General features: G+C 40.1%; 1 long non-coding RNA gene across 1 annotated transcript; it reads right to left on the bottom strand.

Annotated features, from left to right (window-relative positions):
- Positions 1–389: 389 nt before the first annotated feature.
- On the bottom strand, positions 390–8,250 carry LOC115947227 (uncharacterized). The gene is made up of 3 exons (XR_004081167.1): positions 8,199–8,250; positions 6,156–6,392; positions 390–578 (listed from the first exon to the last, which is right to left on the bottom strand). It is a non-coding gene; the product is annotated as an uncharacterized lncRNA (long non-coding RNA).
- Between the last annotated feature and the right edge of the window lie 349 nt (positions 8,251–8,599).

Raw genomic sequence — 8,599 nt, 5'->3', positions numbered from 1 at the left:
TACATCTTTGAGAGTATTCTTGAGCATGTATCTTTGCATATGCTGCCCATTGGAAACTGTCTTGCCTAGCTCAGTGGCCAGAGTAAGTGCAAGCAGCTGCTCTGGCTCCAAAAGCAAGAATTTCTTCCTCAGCAAGCAAGAGTTGGCAAAACTGGGTCAAAAGCTGCATGTGAGCAATGGTGTAGCTGTCAGCAAGAAACTCACATCCCAGGCAGGGTTGGAAATATTTTGAAATATTCAGACATTGGTTCATTTGCCAGTAACAGAAAGAAAAAGGATGCATTCACCCTTTCTACACTACATGAATGAAAGGTTACTGTAAACACTCACCTGTGTCTTGTACCAAGACTTATGCATTATTATGAAAGTATTTATTTCCATGCATTTACCCTAACATTACAGCACACTTATTGTCATCTGTAATTTTGTCATCTCTCACTCTGAGAACGTGAGGTCTCCCTTCACGTCCCCTTAACTCCCATCTTCTCAGCTGAGTTAAGAATGCTGCTTTCAATTCCTTCCTCTCCATCCCTGACATGTACAGATGCTGAAGGGCAAGAGACAGCTGGCTGTCGTAGCTGTAGGTAGAGGAACAAATACACAAATTTGTAGAAGCAAAACATTGATCTCTAATTTCTGTGTTGACTAAGTTGCCACTGTTTATTTATTACCCTGGTTTTCTGAGCCACATGCATATTCCTAATTTGTGCCCTCATGAAAATAAATAGGCTATCTTACATAGTTCCTTTTGCAAACGAATTACTTCTGACACTGCTCACTGTCAGTTACCATAGCTTCAGGAATGAATGGTGATCTGTTAAATCATGGGAACTTGATTTCATGGCTCTGTTCATCAGCTATTCAGTCATTTTTCATCTCACCTCAATCTAAATGAACTCCTTCCTATCCTGAAATAGACTCATGGGCACAAAACCTCTGTGGAAACCCCCAAACTTTCCCCTGTCTGCATCATTAGCAATCTGCATCTCCAGATATTTCAAGAACCTGAAAGAAGTTCCCTTGCCTCAGCTGTAACTAATGCTTTACAGTGACCACACCTGAGCAGAGGTGCAAAGCACAAAACAACAAAATGGTATTTGCTTATTATGTTCACTTTTTATATAACACAGCAAAAGAGTGAAAGCCTACTAATCACTGAAATAATAATAATCTTATGCATCTCCAGAGTGCCAGCAGCACTGACTGCCCATGGCCCCAGTTCTTCAATCTCATTTGGCTGATGAAATAGCAGGGTGAAATGCAGTGAGCACACTCTGAGATTCAACACAGGAACCTGTCTTTCTCCAAGCTCCTTGGCACTGGGCCCATCTCCCAAAAACGGGCCAAGGGGGCATTTCTTGTGTGCATTGTAATCCCTACGGTAAGGGTGCTGTGCTCATTTTTTAGGCAAATGGCATTAGTTTGGAGATGGGCTCTATGAGTATTTGCCAATCTCATGAAATGTCTCTGAGACTATGTTCAGCCCACCTGGGCTGCTTTCATCCTTTTCCTGTCTGTATAGCTTCATCTCCATTTAGATGAGCCTCCTCAGTGTATTTCCTAAGAAAATTAAGTCAGATCACAAAATCCTTGCTCTAAAATAGTTTAGACCTTTAAAAATAAAAAAAAAATAATCACCAATGTAATTTCACATTTCTGCTCTTACACAATCTTCAAAACATTATTCCTGGTTTTCCTCACCTTCACTGTTAGTAGTATTACTGAATCAAACCTTAAAGGTTACATTTTTTTCTGCTAAAACTGGCCTGCAATGTTTCAGGAATTTGAGTTTATAGTCTAAACTTAACTGAACACGTAAGGAATCTAGTAGGACAAGTCTAATACCAAAGAATTTTTTTCTTATGTTGAAAAAACAAATAAATAACTCATCAGTAGGTAACATGCACTGGTTAACCAAGCCTTCTCTCTAGTCTAGCATGTATCTCTTCCTGCAATTTAACTGTTTGAGGACTGTCCTAGAATTGGAAACCAGATTTGAGCTTAAAAACCAAAGCAAAAATAACAAACCCGAATTTATAGAAGAAAAAGACTGTGAACAGTAGTTACTGTTGTTACGTTTAGTTAGTAGCAAACACACATTGTAAATCCTAAGCAATCTAGAAATTACAATTGAACCATTAGTCTCTGTAAGAGAATTGACTTACTGTACAATTGCAAAATTCCTGGCTATGTAATTATGGCAGCTGGAGCTGCATAGCCTCAAGCTCACAAAATTTTTATTTTGCTATCTACAGAAAAAAAAATGGAGAAAAGAAGAAAAGGAAAATGAGAATTTCAGGCCTTGCTAGATCATTTCCTTGAGTCCCAGAGCACCCTTCATTCAGAAAGTTGTTTTGGGATTTGGCCCTACAGGTCTTATTTGTATTAAGAACCTGAAATAACTGAGCAGATGATACCAGTTTTAGAGGAACATGTCAAAATAACAAATAAAACCCATGAGTAGGTTTGAACAACTATCCCATCATTGCTGGTCTAGACAAGACTAACAGAGTATTATCAAATACCCCTGAAGAGGCTGAGTTTGCTTCAGAAAGGCACTGTGACCTCATGAATGGGGCACTCAAGGGAGAACAAAGATCCTGTGCTTGGATCTGCCCATAATCACATAGGAAATCACGGACAAGTTTCTGGTTCATCTTTCTTTTTCTCTTACTCATCTGGTGTCATGTTGAGGAACCTCCTTTGTGACTCAGTGCCAAACTGCACTTGTGCAGCATCTAGAAGAGAGCAAAGACACTTCCTACCCTGGGGAACCTGGGGTTTTTGGAACAGAGATTTTAGCTTTCTGCATGGCTTTAGAGACTTACATGTAAGAAGTCTGTGATATCAATAGGGGTTTCCAAGAAAAGACCTCAAAAAGATACCAGTTATCCAAAAACAAAATGGCAAAGAAGCCATCTGAAAGAGCATGTGGATACAGACACAGGTTTATGTAGCTTTAGGTGAGACAGCTCATACTATTTCTGAGTTACCAGGTAATTACCTCCTGTATATGTAAAAATACTGAAACTTGCCCTTTGTCTTGTCTCTCAACCTGTTCTGTTTTGAAAAATAGATCCCTTCAGTGATTTTGTCTCCCAAAACTTCCTGAAGTAAGTGAAGGTTAGGAGGGCATTTGGCCTTAAGATGCCCAGAAAAATAAATTAGGAGTGTGATGGAGAACACTAGAGGCTCTTTCCAAGTCTCTGCATGGAAAATGCTAATTTGCTTGACTCTGCACTGCTGCCTTCAAACTGTGGTGTGATCTAGAAAGGGGCAAGATGGAGAGAGGGACAGCACAGCACAGAGATGAGCAGATGTATGATGCATCGTCAGCCCAACACTGATGCTCAGGAGTCACAGGGCAGATCTAGCACTGTCATACCGGGGGAGGTCCTTTTGCCTTACACAGGATTTCAGAGCACACATGCAGAGCGGGGAATGTGATGTACATGAACAGTGATGGGGAAATGGTTTAAAACCAAGATGAGGATAGAATAAGAGGAATTTCTGTGAATGACACAGCCATTATGAAGTTAAAACCAGGTTATTTTAAATGTGGCTAAAAGTGGACATGGCAGACATAACCCAGACTGAAGCTGATATGTCTCTATAATATGCTGACACAGCCTTGAATGTAAGCACCACAGAACTTTGGGGATTTTTTTTTTAAAAAGGTTAAGTATTGATTACATGCTTATCCTTCCTCTTTTTTCTCCCAACAGTTTGCTTTTGGGGGAAAGACTGTTGCTTTTCCCTACCATTTTTTTTCTGTATATTTTTGACAAGTAGACTTCTATTTCCTCTCTTTTCTACTAATCCTCTTATATGCACTCTTTTTTTCAAGATCTGAAACCCCAGTCTTAGTCTGCAGTTAAACTGACATTAGTGAAAGAATATTTACCTGGACAGACCCAGTGGGCTGGCAGTTGTGTTCTTGGGCTCAGCTGTGGTGAGAACCTTCCTAGGCAAGATGCTAATATAAGATTGCTTCCCAAAATCAAAAGAGCTGCATAGGTCATGCTCATCCAAGAACAGAGTTAGAGAAGATAACACCATTATCCAGGGAAAATATAAAATTATCCTTGAAACCTGTGTCACTTTATATGACAGAAAAAAGCCTTTGGGCAGTCTGGACCAGCTTACAAATAAAATTCAAATTAAAACATTAGCTAATTTATGTAAATGTATCTTCATTGTACTGAGCTGGGTAAACCCAGCTACACCTATTCCTCACTGTGAGGTTTTTGCTTTGTTTGCCATGCCAAGGAGAGCCTGAGGTTGTCAAAGCAGCATTTCAGAGAAGCGACTCATTGCCTTCCAGATGCTGGTAGCACTAAAACCCTTTTTGCCTCCTTCACTAATGAAAGTAAGTTGTACTATGCTTAGAATTACCTACTCTTTCAGGATTTTTATGGAAGAAAAGTAGAGCTCTTGGGCAGCTCAGCCCAGCAGAACTAACAGAAAGGGAACATTAATGAACCTTCTGCATAAATAACTTTCACAGAACTGGAAACAATTCATTTGAAAGTGAAATGAAGCCATAGCAGAGCACTTGACTTTGGCATGACACTTTTCCAGTCAATGGGGTACAGACAGGGCAGGACTATCGCAGAGGTGATGCAGCAATTTAGAAAACAGAAAGCTCCCCTCTCTGTAAGGTGTGGACATGGCATGTTCCCAATTTTGTTTACACCACACACAACACTATGTGGCTCCACCGTTGCAAACAGCCTGCTCCTTCCAGCTCTCTGGATACTGCATCATACCCAGCTCTCCCCCAGCATGCATGGATGGTTCTGCAAGCAATGGAAGCGAGGAGTGCCTTCTGCCTTTGAAAGGCTGGCTGTCATGTGGGGCTTCAGCTACTAACTGCTGAAGTTGCTCTTGAAGTTAGTCCCTGCAGTAACCAAATGCCTTTAGAAAACAATTTGCAAGTGAGCTATGTCTGTACTGAATACTGAATACCAGGGTTTCTATTTCTAGGAGGCTATTTCTATTTTCATGTATATAATATGGTGAGGCTATAACCAGAAGAATTATATCTACTTACAGTCCTCTCTATAAATATTTAACACGTATGAGATAAGCTTTATTAACAATGTCCACAGCTATCTTTTAGTTCACACACTGTGTTAAACTTCTACCATTTCTAAATAGATTTTTTTTCAGTACAGTCTTTCAGTGAAATTTAGAAAGTTTCCATGGTCAGGAGGTAGTGACATCTCAAGGTTTCATTTTCAAGTTTCAGCATACATGAGTAACAGCATAGATTTTGTAGAACTTTATAGTTACGTAATTCTCATTTCACAGTTGCACCATCTGATGCACCTTTCAAGTTAATCCTGATTGATAGCAACAGAAATGAAAACAGGGTTTGGTTCTGTATTTAAATAAAAATTAATACACTGCAGATAAAGACAAATACTATGTACTTAGGAAAAAAAAAAGAAAAGTAGCAGGCTTGGTGGTGCTGCTGCTATTTTCATTGAGTTGCACTATTTGTGATTGCCTTAGCACAACACCTCAGAGCACAAAAAGATTTACATCCATATGAAAGCTCACCAATATTACACTTATATTTGTTAATTCTCTAGAAAAAATAAGGCACTTCAACATACTGTATCATCTCTAGAATTACCTGTAAACTGAACAGGGACCTGGATACCTGCATACTGTTAAACTAATACATGTGTCCCCAAAGGCCTTCCTTTTATTCATTTCCACTCCAAATGTAGACCTCATGAACCTGAAATCCCTGAGTTACATTAATTTGAGACTCATACCCCAGAAGGACAGAACTGTAATGGATGCTATTGTGAGGAGGGCATATGAAGAAGCAGATTAAGTCTGAAGACTGACATCCATAAAGCCTTATATATAATTCATACCTAGGTTACAAGTGTGAGGAGGTAAATAATAGTATAATTTACCATAAGGAATTCTTTCTGAGCATATTTGAATTGACATCATGCACAATAAACTTTTTCTAGCCACCGTCATGTCATGACACCATCAGTGGTCAAAGGTGGTTTCCCCAGCACACATCCCCCTGAGGCCAGCAAAGGCTTCTAAACTCTCCATATATTACGAAGATTTACACCCTGATATCAACAAGTGACAAGACAGTAATACTTTTCTTTCTGCTAACATACCTTGAGATCAATCCTGCTGCTCTTTTCCAGAAGATACGGGTTAGCTGTGTATGTCAAAGGAAGAGAAAGGGAGGTCTTCCAGAGATGTCCAGTGGTACTAATCCAGGAGAACTCAGGCTGAGATGAAGTACACAGTTGGTTCACCACGGGGTCATTGGACAGATGCAGTCACGTAGACAAGACAGGGTAATGCTTCCGTCTTTAGAAACGGTTCCAGTCACCTTCCTTACCCTGCTCCTGTAAGCAAAACATAAATAGAATAAAGAAAAACTCTCCTTGAATTAGTAAGGAAGGGATTAGATAAACTGGTCAGTGAAGAGGGGTGGAGGAAATATGGATTATTTGAAGAACATCACCAGCCCAATCAAAAGCCTACTGAATATTAATGAAAGGTTTCCTACTGGCTCCAACTGGTTTTTCCAAATCTTTCACATCACTTGCAAACATGGGTCATAATGACAAGGTGCTTTATGAAACCTTTCTTCTCTCATTTCCTCCCCTCTTCCTCTCCAGCATGAGGTTAATTACATCTTAATCCTACCTCTAGCCACCTGTACTGGTGCTACATGAATCTTCATAGGAACCTGCTGTTTGCTGGCCCCTAAAGGACAACATGAAGGTAAAAAGCCTGACACGTGCTTTAAACACACTGTACCTGACATGAGGTGGTTGATGAACCTTTGGAACCTTTTTATTTCTCTGTCTTCTCCTGGCTTGCCAGCTCTCCTCACCCTGCAATCTTAGTGTAGGGGAGGGGTATAAATTATTACATAATTAAAATGAAACACTCCCTTTTCTTCATCTGCAGGTATCCAGAAAATGTACAGCATGAAAATTAGCAGGGCATTAGGAATACAAAGTAGGTCCTTAGAGTACCTTTGGAAAAATAAATATGGAGTGCCTCTAACTTACAAAGACAACTCATTTCCTACTGTTCACAGTTGCAGACTAGAATAACGAGATTACAAAGCTTCCTGTGGGTTTGCTACACAGAGTGGTGTGCTGCCACATTCCTTCAAGGACAGCCCAGAAAGCAAACTGATGCTTGGTTCCTCCTCTGGCCCCATGGCAGGAGCTCTCCCTGCAGCAGCTGGCATCTGGCACAACTCTCATTTCCAGCAGAGCAGGCTGCCAAACAGAGCCCCACCTTTTCTCCACCTTCCCCTCAACACAGACACATGACAAGGGAGAACAATAGTCCTGCAGAGACCCGTCTTTTCTCCTAATGCAAGTTATCACAGAAAGGCCTTAATCGTCACAAAGGGTCTAGCATATAGACAACTATCTCTTTAGGAAATAGGCATGTGTCCATAGAGATTTAAAAGAATACATTGGTTTGGTTAATTTTTATACTTAATCATAATATGGTGAAATATTAAAATAACCCAGAGGTGTACATACTGTTTTTTCTTTTACTGGAATATAAGAAATACAGGTGTAAATCATTCTAAAATGCATTAAATCGATGCCTGTGATAACTATGGATATGCTTTCACAGCATTGGCTGGTGTTCTAAATCCAAGTGTCACAAAAACCCACATTAATGACCATTAATGAACCAAAATGCATGTGGAAATCTTTGCAAACTTTCACTCAAGATGTATTTTGAAACATGTCTGCAGCTTCCAAGAGAAAATGAAAGGTCAGAGAGTGACATTTCACTTGTTCATGTATACTTTGCATTTGACACACCATAACACCCCAGTGGTTACAAAGCAAGGGCCTGCTTGAGTCAGACTCTGTAGGTGTGCACAAGAATGACCAGCTGTGGATCTTGCAGCAGCCAGTGTGGCCTGAGTCATTGCTTCCGTGGAGGTTTCTCAGGGTGCTCAGTGCTGGTCCTCCTTCTTTCACATGCAGAAAATAACCTTAGGTCCTGCCCTGCTGAGGGAGCATGGTCAGCTCCCACCTGCAAATATTTATGCACAAAAAACAGAAGGTGTCCATGCCCTTCCCCACCACAGCTTTGGCTCACTCCTACCGAAACCTTTCTCTGTCTGGTTGCCCAATCCCAGCTGAACTGTTGCCAAGCTCACAGCATACCTTAAACAACAGGTAGGCCTCCAGAGCACGGTCACCCCAGCACAGGTATAACCTTCCCCTTCTGTGAGATCTTAATGTCATAGGGGAGTATTTGCGCAACTGGAGGCGTGGCATTTTTAACCCTTCAGGAAAGAATGGTATTTGCAAGTGTCACTGCAAATTAAAACACCTTGCTACCATGTTTTCAGTTTTAATGTGGCTCCTTACAAAATTATAAAATAATGTTCATTTATATATTATAGTATAAATGTATATCTATAAATGCATATATATGTATATATAATATAAATGTATAAATAATATACATTTAAACATTCATTTATACATTACATATACCAAACTGCTGTCTAATACAGATCTTGACAATTCCATTTGTTACCCTACTGCTTTATGAACACCTC

This window comes from Melopsittacus undulatus, chromosome 1 (genome assembly GCF_012275295.1).
Source record: "Melopsittacus undulatus isolate bMelUnd1 chromosome 1, bMelUnd1.mat.Z, whole genome shotgun sequence".
NCBI lineage: Eukaryota > Metazoa > Chordata > Aves > Psittaciformes > Psittaculidae > Melopsittacus > Melopsittacus undulatus.
The sequence above is the reverse complement of the archived record's forward strand: the minus strand, read 5'-3'. Positions and strand labels throughout refer to the sequence as shown.